The 12,896-nt window shown below is 40.2% G+C and overlaps 1 protein-coding gene and 1 long non-coding RNA gene across 4 annotated transcripts in view; one reads left to right on the top strand and one right to left on the bottom strand.

Annotated features, from left to right (window-relative positions):
- Positions 1 to 700, bottom strand: part of SLC7A6 (solute carrier family 7 member 6) — a 32,695-nt gene extending 31,995 nt beyond the window's left edge. For 2 of the 3 annotated variants that reach the window (XM_064519486.1, XM_064519488.1), the window contains exon 1: positions 567 to 654. The gene's annotated coding sequence lies outside the window, so the exon portion shown is untranslated. Of the gene's footprint in view, positions 1 to 566 lie in introns of all 3 variants that reach the window. The other variant, XM_064519489.1, reaches the window with a different exon arrangement.
- The window catches only part of LOC112984314 (uncharacterized), a 57,951-nt gene that overhangs the window by 1,823 nt on the left and 43,232 nt on the right, over positions 1 to 12,896 (top strand). Inside the window, exons 2-3 of the long non-coding RNA XR_010391366.1 lie at positions 2,015 to 2,062; positions 3,016 to 3,067. This is a non-coding gene — a long non-coding RNA (uncharacterized LOC112984314). The remainder of the gene's footprint in view (positions 1 to 2,014; positions 2,063 to 3,015; positions 3,068 to 12,896) is intronic.

Here is a 12,896-nt window from a genome sequence, read left to right as displayed (position 1 = left end):
CCGCGCCGCCGCCACCGCCCCGAGGGCGCGCAGGCGGCTCCCGCCCGGCCCTGGGGGCACCCGGCAGCCGTCGCTGGTCTCGGCGCAAGACACGAGGCGCTCTGCTGCCTGCCCGCGCGGCGCCGCGAGAGGAGCGCTGAGGCGCCCCCGGGCGGGCTGGGGCAGCGCAGGCCGCCCCTTCGCCCCCCGCGCGCTGCCTGAGGCAACGAAACCCAGACAGACAGACAGACAGGCGGGCAGACAAACAACGCCCTGGGCGTCCTTCCTGCCGCCCTGCCGCTCCTCGAGGCCGCCGCCCGGCCCCGCGCACCTGCAGCCGCCGAGGTCGCCCAGCGCCGGCGGAGGCCGCGGGCTCCGCGGAGGGACGCCGGAAACCGCGGCGCGCGGCCGCCTCGGTGCCGGGCGAGCTGCGCCGCCGCCAGCCGCCGCCCTCGCGCCGAGCCGCTGCGCTGCCCCCCGGCCCGCCGGCAGCCTCCAGCGGCGGGAAGAGGGACCCCCGCCTGCCGCCCCCTCCCCGCGGGAGCCCGCCGCGCCGCGGGGCCGGCGCCGCGGGGCGGCCGCGTTACCTCCGTTCCTGCCGGCCGCGCCGCTGCGTGTCCCAGGGATGCTCGCTCGTCGCCGCACGACACGTGATGGCGGCCGCTCCGCCCCGCCCCGCGGCCCCGAGCCCGCCGCCTCCCCTCCCCGGGCAGGAAACCGCCGCCTGCCTGAGGCAGCCGCCGCGGGGCCCGGCCCCCGCGCGCCGCCGGCAGCGAGGCTTCACCTCAGCGCCGGCGGCGGGCGGGAGCGCGGCGAGCCCCCTCCCCCGCGGGGCAGCGGCAGCCGCCCCTCCCCGGCGGGGGGGCGCGAGGCGGCCGCGGCGCCGCCCCAACGGCCGCTTCTAGCACCTTCCAGAGCGGGGGAGGGGCGGAGGGCGCGGAGCCGCGTGGGGCCCGGCGAGGCGAGGCGGGGCCGAGCCCGGCCCACGCGCGTCCCCGTACCGCGGGGCCTGGGACGGTGGGCAGCAGCCATAAAGCGCTGGGAAAATACCGAGAGAGTCCCCCAAAATACCACAGCTCGCCACTTCAGGTGGAGTGTGCCTGCGCCACAGGCCCGAAATTTGGCCCCGAGGAAAGGCTTCGAATGGGTCTCTCGAAATTGGGATTTAAAAATGCCCCGCGATGTCTGAAAATGGTAGTAAATCATTTGCCATTTAATTGACTTATCTGGAATAGGCCAGCCAAGATTTTCCCATCTGCCTCCCCTCCCATCAAGTTAATGGTTTTAGCATGTTTAAGTCAGTAAACTCCAGGCTACAGCCTCCTCTTAATTTTCATTTACTGCCCTTCTTGCTATTCCCCATGAGGCAAGAGAAGGTCACTGGCTGAAAAGGCAACAGGGCTCGGGAGACGTGATGCGATGGTCTTTGTCTTGCTCAAAACAACCTCATTATCCCTCCCCCAATCCATGATTATTATCTACACTCTCAAACAGATGAGTCATAGGGAGGTTTTTTTCCAATAGGCTATACAGGGCTAAGAACCTGACGAGAAGATAAAATTTATAAGGCTGTAAAAGAATGGAGAAAGGTGAACTACATACTGCAGTGCCCACAAACGTTTGGTAAGCGCAGTGGTGGAGCCCAGTTCTGTTACCGTGAACCTTACGTTTCTAATTTCCATACGGCCCCCTCTCTCAAAGCTCTTGTTTTAGTGAGGGTTTTTTTTTGCCTTTGTTGTCACATAGACAGTTAGCATACAATGCAAGTGCTGCCCTCTTCTACATCTGTAGATATTCCTTACACTGTGTCTGGACAACAGTAAACAAAGTCTTTTTGTTAGAAGTTGGCTTTTTAAGCGCACATATAGGAGAGAAGCTTCCTGGTTGCTACGTAGACTTCATTTCCAAACTCTACAGCACCATAGCAAAACAAACTGCTATTGGCAGGTCATATTGGGAGAGAGCCTGTTTTTCTTAACTCTTTAATTATCTTTACCTTTGTTTCAACTCTTCATTTTGCTTTTGTCTGTTTTAGGTCTTCTGCAAGTACATGTAGACGACACAATGCTGTATCTACGTGGAGGTAACTACACTTTATCTGTTGCCTCCTAAAGCTACTGACAATGCTGTAACACAACAAACAAAACCAGTCTGCCTTCTCTTGGTGCTTAACAGCCCTGGTCAATGACTTCTTTGTTTTTAATCCACTTGCACAGAACTGATACAAACCAAAAAGAAGTAGTAGACATACCCAGAATATGTTGCAAGTATATGCAATGTGAAACTAATTGATTACAGTTACAAAGATAATATGAAATAGTGAGCAGGTGGTAAAAGATTTTAGTCGTTAGTGACCGGTACCAATAGTGATCCATTTTCTGGTAATATTAACGCAGCATCTTTCAGCAGATGGAATTGTGTAGCTGTCTTCTCTCACATTAATCAAAAAAATGGAGTGAATGTGGATAGAAAAGATGCAGCTGACTTCAATTGTTGCTAGAGTGCCGTTCAAGCTCTCTCAGAAATTGAATCTGCTGAAGACAACATTCATTCCTCCAAAAAATGGACTCATAAAATGTCAAATAACTAGGAAGTTGCTTTTAGGAACGAGAAATAGATGAAAGCTGAAAGGACATAAGAAACGAATTATTCTGCATGTGCTAGAGTATAGAGGATAACATTTGGTTTTATAATGTTGAAAAAGATTTATTGGAAAAAATGTCCATTCAAAATAGAATAGACTTCAAATAGACTTAAAAATAGAAGTTTACCCTTTGAATTCTGAAAACTTGTAATACTATAGAGGTTGGTATGAGAGACTTGAGTTATGACAACATCATAAGTACTCCTAAAGTGTTTGCAAGATCAGTGTCCAGATAAGCAAATTTCACAATAATCACCAAATAAATATTTTTGTCTATTTTAGACTTGAGGAAAATGGGTTCATAACTTTATGAATTACTTTGCAGTTTTACAGTTTCAGATAAATGTAAGTCTGAACTTCTTGCTCTACATCCCCTTCTCTTCTCGCTACAGATTACCTCTACAAACTGTATGTCTCACCCTGATCCTCCATAAATGGCCGTTGGTAAGTTATGTTTATATAAGACTCCACAGTTTTTAGGTGCTAACAGAGAAAGCCTAACACCTATCTTGTTTTCACTAGGATTTTATCCAATGCTAATTAACTGAAGATCACGTCTCTTTTAGCTAGTAAAGACAAAGTCGAACAGAGTTTCATAACTCTGTGAGTTTTGCCATATCTGCTTTTTTTTGGCTGGCTAATATTTCCGCTTCAATACCTCTCAGAAAATATAATTCAACCAAAAAAACTCAAAGAATAAACAGATTAAATACCCCTAAACAAATCAAAATTGAACTTGTGTAAGACTAAAAGAAACCAAATCCACAGGAGACTTGTTAAATGTTTTTAGAACATGACAGAGCTATGGTAAAAATTGCTGTCGATTCTAAGTGAATCTGAAGCCCAATCATCAGCTTTGTGCTTGTTAGCAAATTAATCCTGGTGTGCAGGGCGAGTTTAAGCCCATCCATACCACATAAGTCTCTCAAGAATGTGTCACCCAGGCACTTCATTCATGGAAGAATAATGAGCATGTACTGAACTCCTTGTAGGTCAGTGTTGAAAACATGTTTTGTTTATGTAAGTTGAAAACATGTTTTGTTTATATAAGTAGCACTTGTCATTACATGAAACTAATGCAGATGGCATAGAGATGTTGCTTCCAACTGTGTGCTTGAGAATTTATGTTGGTTTCTTTTGAAATGTTACCTTGAAAGATCAGTCTTGGGACCACTTTTGTGCTTCTGTTGAAATGTACGTTCTGTGGATACCTGAGTTATTCCTAGGGATCATAACATGATTTGGGAGAGTAAATCTATGGCACAAATCAGATCCTACCAAATGGCAATTTTTATATGTGTTTAAAAGTAGAGATTCCTCTCGGTAGATTGTAACCTGCATCATCTCAAACACCATGTGAGCTCAGTGCAGTGTCAACCATTTATTCCATATTCTTTCAGGGGAGCAACAGAAACAGTTCCAAAAATAAGTTAAAGTGCCTTTGTTTTTTTCTTTGGTTAAATTTGAGTGGCTTTGTTTACAAAAACAAATTAGCTGATTCTTTGCCCCTTCTTATTAGTTCTCTTCCACTGTACAAACTTCTGATGTAGGTAGTTTAAGCAGAGTGAATATTACAAATGGGAGTGACTACAAGCACCAAGATGACAGGCAGTTAAAAAAATGTCTGAATTTAGGCTTCTAAATTTATCTTCCCATGCCACTAGCTGCATGCCTCCTCCTACTCCATTTGACTGACTTTCAGCGTTTTACTGGCTCTGGCACTTGTCTGACCCCCTTGGTGAGGCAGTTCTGCTCACTAAGCTGGCAGGAGATAATACTCTCTTTGCATTAGTTTTCTGCTATCAAAATTGAACAAGTACAAAACATGGAGTAAGGTAGGAGCAGAAAGAAAAGGAAGAGGAGGAGGGAGTGGAAATGTCCCTTTGAGAACCAGAAGCTGAGCGATGACTCTGTTTGTCTTGTCTGGCTGCAGTCTTATTTAGATACTCTGTAGGTTAACATTAGGCCTCCTTTTATGGAAAACTTGGCTTCTCTATTCAGCAGTTTTTTTAAAAAAGACTGTAAAATAAGCTTCCACATCCTGTCTTTTCATTTATATTTTCTTACTTGGTTCTGCTGCCTTTCAGGTAACCTTTTCACTCCTTCACCTACACTCAACAAAGTTTATTATTTGCTTATACATATGGTGCACATTATTATGGTATCTTTTTCTTCAGTGCTGTCCATGCTGCAAAGCAGAAGTAGGGACAGATGTCTTCTAAAGTACAGACAGTACTTCAAATGTTATCAGTAAAACCTTGTTAGGAGAGCAAAGAAAATGAAAGAAAGCCAGATCTTCGGGTAAATTTAAAAGGACTCATGTATTTATTATGCATTCTTTTGAGTAATCCTGCAAACTTTCTCTTTTCAATTTACTTTCTTTTGCTACTGTAATCTTCTCTATTATAAGTAGAATGTTCAGTACTTGTGGCTTCCTCAGTCAGCTTTTGGGGTTTAGTTGGAAAAAAATGATCCCTTGTAGCTATACTTATTTTTAAGAAAGTAAATTGAACTTAATTTTTAGACAACTAAAATCAGCATTTAACTATTAGACCCTATTCATGGATGATACACATTGTCTTACCTATGTTGAATTGCCTTCATAAGAATTTGGGTATTTATTAATCACTAGCTTCATTTTCTTGGAAAATGACATGGGAATTATTCTGACTGTTTCACCAGGACTTATAAAGCAGGAAGGATTTTTGTAGATACGGTTTTTGTCCTTGTCTGTTTTGAAGGCTAGTAAGAATGACGGTGTACAAAAACAAGCTGAGGAGAGTTTCTGGCTGTAAAAAAATGTTTCTTAAGAATAAATCATTTTTGCTTGTTTCAGGACCCAAATGGTCTATGAAGTCCTCAGTGCTAGCATTTGTAACCTGGCTTGACAATATTCTGATAAATTTCTTGTAGATGAAACATTTTGAAGACTTTTTTATAAATATATATATATATGTATGTATGTATGTATGTATGTATGTATATAATGCAACTCAGCCTGCTAATACGACTACTCAGCCTTTCTTCAAAACAGCTAAATTCCTTTGTATTAGTGTCAGTCCTTCTGTGAAATACTTTCTCACTTGGGGTACTTGTCTCTTTCTGTGAATAAAAGCAGGAGTTTAGAAAATGCTACTAATACTCAGCAGTAGTTACATCGATACCATATTTACAAGCAGCTAGCTACTAAAGGCTGAAGCCAATGTCATCATTTTGTTTGTCTTAACATGCTGAGTCCAAACTTTGCAATTTAAATTCAACCAGATGTTCCTTAGCAGAGCTACTTTGAATTCAATATGCTACAGTATAACTCCATTAATTCTGACCCCCGGTGATACTTTACTTCAGTGCACTCCTATTACTTTTCTCCTAATCAGTGATTTGTACTGAAATCCTTATACAATACAAATAAATTTTGTATCTTTTATAAGGGAGGTCCCTCCCATTTTGTTTAGAAAACTTATAATAGCACAAGACATTGTGCTGGTGTGAACAATTGTTGAGTGAGCTGGTGATAAGGAAGGCCTTCATTTCCAAAACTTTCAGAATCTTTATCTCTGCAGGTTTCTCTAGTTATATTTTCCGCAAATGTAGACCATTTTTAAAAGTAAAGTTCTTTAAAACATAAGCCCAAAGACTTGTTTGTATAGATTCCCAGACAATGTATGCAAATCAAACATTGTGCCTATGCATGCTTAATACATGCTGCACATAAACAGAAATTGAACAGACTAATCTGTACTCCTTTAAACCTAAGGAAATAGTGAAAGTTAAACAAGCTCTAATTTGTAAGTTTACATAGCATAGGCATTCCTTGTAAAATAAACAAAACTGTGCTTTTCACAAATATGAGATCAGAACCCCCTTGAAGTTTTTACTGAGTACTTACTCAAGACTGCGTGGACCCGTGAGTAAGATTTTCAGAATATGTTTGAATATTTAGCAGTAAACCCTAAAAATTGAGATGTGAATTACTTTAACGTTTTGGGAGTCTTTAAATAAATTGCATTTTATTGAAACACAGGAGGATCTAATGCCAATCCATTTGCCTTTACAATAAATAGGATAGCCCCATTAATGGATTTAGTCTTTTTTCAGCCAGCATAGTCTCTCCAATTTCTAATCTTTGCTAATATTAGAATGTATTCAGCCCTAAAATTAAAATTGGAGTTGACTTAGCTAACTTTTCAAAAATGATTTCTCAACAGTCTATTTGTGTGTGTTTTCCCCTTTGCTCCTTTGTTCCACACTTGACTCTTGTTTACTTGATGCGTATAGTGTCCCGCAGAGCGAACTGTAGTGGACTAATTAAAAACTACCAAGAGCTTCCCAAATTATGCAAGATCCTCACAACTATGAATAGCCTTTACAGCTTCCCACTCACATACTGTGAAATGCCATAAATCAAACTTTTGAAAATAAGCAAAGCTCTGCTGCATGTACTTACAGGTGTATTTTAGTTTCAGAAGAAAGAGGATACTTTTGTTAAAGTTTACTACTGTTTTTTTCCCCCCAGTACTTTTCAGTACTTTTTTTCTTAGCTTAAATCCCACAAGCTAAGAGTGTTTGAATAACAGTAACATTGATTTAATGAGACATGATCACTTAAAATGCAACATGGGTGACATCGTCATCTTTACATAAATTTGTAAGAGTAAGTGAAATGAGGGCAAGTACTTAGGCATATGTGTTAGTGCTCAGACAGTATGATAAAGAAAACTAAACCTCATGGTTCTGGGTGTCATATTACTGTGTGTGGAGATCAGGAAGATATTTTTACCTCAGTGTCATTACTGTGGGAAAACTTGGAAGACCTCAGCTTATTTTGAAACTACAGGGGATGGCCAGGTTAACTGTTAAGATGGGCCAGTGTCATCTCACACAACAAGTTTTGTGGTCGGAGCCTTTTAAATGTCCTCACCTCACACTTTAATCAGTCGATCATGCAGATTGCTCAGTGTCACACTACATCCACAGCTCTGTATTTCTCCTTGTTACAGTTTATTACTGAAGTGCTGTATCAATGGAAAAGTTGTTCTTTTGGATCATGCTGTGTTGGAATAGCATATGTTATTGTTGTCAATACCATTTTGTCATTAAAACAAAAAACAAAGACAGATTTACCTTAGGTGACTGTATTGAAATCATCCAAAGACAGCTGTATTGTATACTCCTGGAGTCATATCTGGTGTATACTGTACAGTAAAATTACAGCTGTGAAATCATAATATTTTATTTTGTCCTTTAAAAGGGATTTCTTTGTCCAACAAAATCTTGTTTGCAACGTTGGTAAACTGTCTGTGATTAAATAGAAAGTCAGCTGGGAAAGCAGACAAGAAACATCCTCGCACATGGCTAAGCATACCCTCAAGTAACGAATTTGTGGTGAGCCATTACCTCTGTGGTTGTCAGTATACACAGTAATTGGTACGGTTGATTGGCACTAATAGTTGTGAGTAAGAGAGGCTCAGCTATAGTGTATGCCTTTTCTCTTGCTACTGAAGATGAATATACAGAACACTGAACAAGAAATGACAGCTTTTGCTGCTGGTGGCCAGTTTGGGTAAAGAGACAGAGAGTTGCCATCAGATTAAAAAAACTTGTCCCAGCCCAGCTAAGAATGAATTAGATTGCTTTATTGACATACTAGTGATGGGGTAGCCATATACATTTGTGCTACATTAAAATAAAATAAAACAGCTAGCTAGTTGTTAAACCCTATGCCTATTTTGAATATTTAACCCTATTATTTATCTCATACAGCAAATGAACTCAAGGACTATCTGATTTTGTTTTTGATTTATCCAGAAAAAGACATGATAATTTAAAAGAGTGCCTAAATCTCTTTTCTCTTGTATATTTAATTAACTGTATATTTAAGTGACAGATTTCTGTAAAATAAAGAAATCTGTAGCTTTGAATATCAGGGTATAGTTGATTTTACTTCAGAGAACAGGGTTTTAGCCAGAGATGTGCAGATTGCATTTGAACCGGCTCTGATGAGTCAGAGCAGAAGGGAGGAGGCACGAGTATTAGCTTGTTTTGCAGAAGCTTCCTTGAGCTGAAATATTTCTTTGTTTTTCACTTTGTGTAGTGAAACTTTTATCAGAGACATGCAGTCTTTCGAAAAAATTCAAATTTCTGTGTGAGGTCTTACTAGTTCAGTACAAATAATCTCTGGTTTTTCTATTATTTTGTTTGTATGTTTGACATTGTGTTGTCAGTTTTTATGTTCCTGTGGGTTCATGCCAAAAGAGGGAGGAAAATATTTTAATGAAGAGAAAATCTCATTGCAAAAATAGACAAAGAACTAGGGAAAATTATAGGTAACAAAGAATCTTAAATACAGTTTGAATTTTTCTAAATAAGGTTTCCATGTTTTATTGACTCTCAGCAAATATTCACGGGATTGACAGAAATGTTACTTGGTAGAGATTGCCTTGCGATAAAGGTGGAGAAGATTTTCTTTGGAGAGCGAAGACCAATCATGATCTGCAGGAAAGGGAAAATGTAGGTGTGCTGCCTTTTATTTTGGGGTTCGCCCCCTTCCCGTAGAAGGTGGAAATAAGCCCAGGGCTCTTTGGTTTGTTTTTAAGCAACAGGAAGTCAGGTTTTCTCTATTGTGTCTTCCTCATAGATTCTTTGTATGGCTGATTTGCTAACAGGTTTATGGCTTACAGATAGATTGTAGTGAAATAAACACTGACTAAATTGCAGGATGAGTATCATATTCATGCTGTATAACACAACAAAAAGACATTGATTTCTCCCTGAAATTACTTTAGTTAAACATTGTAGTTTGCATAAACAGATCCCAAATACCTAATTGTCAGGCAGAGGGAAAGCTCTTAATAAATCACTGTTGTTTTTGTTAATTTTGCCTACTAAAGAGCTCTGAAGTATTTGTTTTGCTGGGGTAAAAGAAGTAATTCATGAATATTGCTAATTGCTCCGCATGTGGGAAAGGAGGAGGCTGTCTTCATAATGTCATTTAAATCTTTCTGAACATCTGCTTGAAAGCCACACCAGAATCAAAAAGCTGTAGGAATGGACAACTGGTTGGTACCAGGTCCTCTGTTTCATTACTAGATATTCACTATCCCTTCTCCAGACTGGACAGCTGAGCTGTTATGTCTTCCCTTGGCCTTCACTTTTTTTTAGATCAGACAGAGTTTTATCAATTTATCCGTACATGTCAGGTTTCCTCACTGCTTATCAGCTTTCCTCCCTCTTCTGGGCTCTCCGCAGTCCCAGAGCTGAATCCTGTTTTCCAGCTAAGACCTTGCCAGTGTGGAATGGAAAACAATGATTACTTCAGTGTTTTGCACACATACTTGAGCGAATGTGGCAGGCTGTCACCTCAGTGTTCCCTTGCTGGTTTCCTGTTCTTTTGTGATGGGATGCTATCACAACACATGTAAGTGGGATAAAGACAATTCTGTTGGGAACATAATATGCGGCTATTCCAAGGTTGAAATCCTCATATCTTTGTTTTTTATTCTCCAGATGTATTCCTTGCTTAATCTCTTCTCTCAGGTTTTTTTCACAGATAACATTCTAATGAGCTGAGAAAAGTATAGAGCCCTGTTTGGCTAACAAAGGAAAACAAATATGGTGTCGGTAGTCACTCTATTACCTAGTACAAACACTTTTCTTTGAAACTAAAGGATGGACTGACTGTACAGAGCTTTCTGGAGTACAGCCAGATTGCATCTGGAAGGGTGAAATTCAGTTGCACATTCTGTTTATATGGATATTTCTGCTGCTCTGTGGAAAGTTCAAGAACAACAGTTGGAAACGGGTGTTGAAATACTTCAGAAGGTATCACATTTCAAGGGTGAAGAAGTCTTTATTTGAAGTCACTAACTGCCATTTAATTCAGCCTGGCTGAAAGAGTCCACAGCTCCTTCAACCGATGCATTTCTTACTTCTGTGAAAAAGGAAGGGCCAACCTTAAAGCTAAGTGAAGATGGCAGTTTGGGACTATACCTCTCCGTAAATCTTACCTGGAATGTGTTCTTGGCAAAAGAGAAATAAAAGTAGGAAATAATGAAATACTGAGCACGATATTCATGTCATATCAGAACACAGGTTGGAAATAATATATCTGAGCTTCTCATCTACCATTTTTGTCATGTTGGGATCAAAGAAAATGCAATGCTTCAATTATCAGCAACCTTTCTGAACACATACTGAATTTAACCATGGAGTTAATGTAGTACCTTGCAGCTACACTAACTTTAATGTAACACAAATAACTCATTAAATATATTCTTTGCAGACCCTGTAAGGTTGTTTAATTTATGGTGGACTTACCTTCAAAATCCAGAAGTCTTGTTTAACTTGATTGGCGTACCAGCTGTCAAGCCAACCATGTGCTCAATAAAGTGAATGCAGTACCAGGCAAGGAATTACTTCCTTTGATAAGGAACAAAATCAAAACTACGCTAAGGCCTTTTGGAGCCTCTGTATAATATATTACAAAGGGGGTGGATGGAGAGAAAGAAAGAGAGGGAATATAGTGCAAGACAAGATTTCTTCATGCACAAAAGAACCATCAGTCTTGGAGACAACATGAATTATTGAAGGAGAGCATAGTTAATAGCTGTTATAACATCCTAATGAGTAAATAGCAGTAAAGAATCCTAAATTCTCTGTGCCAGCTTTGACAATAGTTGGGTCTTTCACTAATAAACCAGTCCAGCAAGTACTTACATATACACTCAACCTTACTTGCGCAAATACTCACATGGACAGCTTGAATGAGTAAAGCTATGCAAGTGTGAAGATGTTTGCAAGATTATGTAGAATTCAGACTTGAAATAGTATCATAAAAATCCACGAGGTTTAGTATGTTTTGCTTAGTGCTCCAGTTCTTGAACATTTTAAACTACCTACCTGGTGTAAATTTCTTTTATGCTACTAGTCCATTAATGCAATTTTTTAATTTCGTAGCAAGTGTATTTTATGGATATACACTTGTTCTCTTCCTCTGTTGTTCTCTGGAACTGTGCTTCTTAAAATGTACTGGTGGCAACTGTTGTGTGTTCTTTATAGCTTTGCTTGTTTTGTTCTCTACTGGAAGGACTAATCCCTTAGAAGCTTCTTTTCAGTACCTGAGATTAATTGTCCACAAGTTAACTTCAAACAAACTCTAGTGGAGATGTTGTCACATTGCAGGAAGTAGATAGGAGAAAGGACAGGGGACAGTCACCATTTTGCTACAGCCAGCAAAAGACAGCTGAAACTAACATTAAGAAAAAAATACATATTATAGTTAATTCAGAAAAAAATAACCATTTGCATACTCCACTTACTCTTCCTTTAGTAAATCTAAATTGCTCAATAGCATTTGAATATGACTCATCTTTTAAGAGCTATTAATTCTAGTTTTGCCTTTCTTGACCAACTCCAAGATAATTTTTACTAACCACTTTGTATATTTGCTCCTAAAGTAATTTTTTTTTATTATTCCCCTTGCTGTTTTCCAGATATAAGCTGTGTTTCTTCTTTGTGGTATCAAGAATACTGCAGAAGACAGAGGCAAGGACACTAGAAATCTTTGCTAATGAACATAATTTGTATACAGGTATAACAAAATACAGTAAGCTTTAGGCCGTTTGATATTTCACATCAGTGATTAATATATCTACACTAACTACTTTGTTACATGGCTAGTGCATGATAGGCCTTATAAGAATGTGTATTTTTGGTGGCAGAAAATTAAGTTATTCAAGTTTCAGCTTATCCTGTCCTGGTTTTGTATCAAACCTTTTCATGTAAATAGCAGTTTAATCTCAATAACTAATAACACCCCCCCAGTTGCGCACACAAAAAAAGATTCCTTACAGTTGTAACTGTCAACAAAAATGAAAGCTTAAAGGTTTATATTGCACAAGGTAGAATTATGAGGAAGTCTATGCATTTTCCTAGGCTAAGGCATAAGTTCTCCTTAGCCCAAGTAGACTTACAGCAAGGCTTTAGCAGTGTTATAGCTAGTTATGACAATGCTTTTAGCTGAGGTATCAATGCAAGGTTTCAATAAACTGAAGCATTGATTTCAGTTGAGTAGATGGCAAAATCTGGTCGTGGATTAGAGTTAATTATCAAATAAAATAAAGGAGTCCATTCAAACTTATTTAAACATGAACTAGCAATTTTGCCCCTATTTTATAATTGGTTGTAAGCTGTCTTCTTGAGTTATTTTAACAAAAATCTGTGTAAGCATGATGGTAATAGATTAGTAACTCTGAAAAGTCACATCTTATCAAGA

Source organism: Dromaius novaehollandiae, chromosome 13 (genome assembly GCF_036370855.1).
Source record: "Dromaius novaehollandiae isolate bDroNov1 chromosome 13, bDroNov1.hap1, whole genome shotgun sequence".
NCBI classification, from domain to species: Eukaryota; Metazoa; Chordata; class Aves; order Casuariiformes; family Dromaiidae; genus Dromaius; species Dromaius novaehollandiae.
This window is presented reverse-complemented; position numbering and strand designations above follow the sequence as displayed.